Raw genomic sequence first — 565 nt, forward strand, 5'->3', positions numbered from 1 at the left:
TGTGTATAGGTGCTGCTAGCTAACAGCACTTGCCCCTACAGCCTGTTACAGGCTACACGAGGGGATCTTTGTCTTTGTGTATAGGTGCTGCTAGCTAACAGCACTTGCCCCTACAGCCTGTTACAGGCTACACGGGGGGATCTTTGTCTTTGTGTATAGGTGCTGCTAGCTAACAGCACTTGCCCCTACAGCCTGTTACAGGCTACACGGGGAGATCTTTATCTTTGTGCCTCCAAAAGTACAGAGAAATGTCTGCTGTGATTAAACCCCCCACAGATTATGTTAGACGAGGCCCCGGATTGGGGTCGAGGCTCAAAAGAAAGCCGTTCCCTCGGCGTGGACCAATCGGTTTCGAGGGCAGTGCGTCATATATGATCATAGTGTGTGTGTGTGTTTGTTTTTGACTGCAGGTGTAGCGGGTTTCACGGGACACGGACATGGTGGAGTAGAGGCAGCGCTGTTTATTCAAAGCTTAACGAGGGGGTTTGCACTGAGAGGGGGTAACGGCATCTTTACCCGTAACACACGCTGGGACACCCGCTAGGCCATCAGCCTAACTTCGCTG

Source organism: Petromyzon marinus, chromosome 84, assembly GCF_048934315.1.
Source record: "Petromyzon marinus isolate PM22_M1 ecotype Great Lakes invasive population chromosome 84, UKy_Petmar_22M1.pri1.0, whole genome shotgun sequence".
Classification (NCBI taxonomy): domain Eukaryota; kingdom Metazoa; phylum Chordata; class Hyperoartia; order Petromyzontiformes; family Petromyzontidae; genus Petromyzon; species Petromyzon marinus.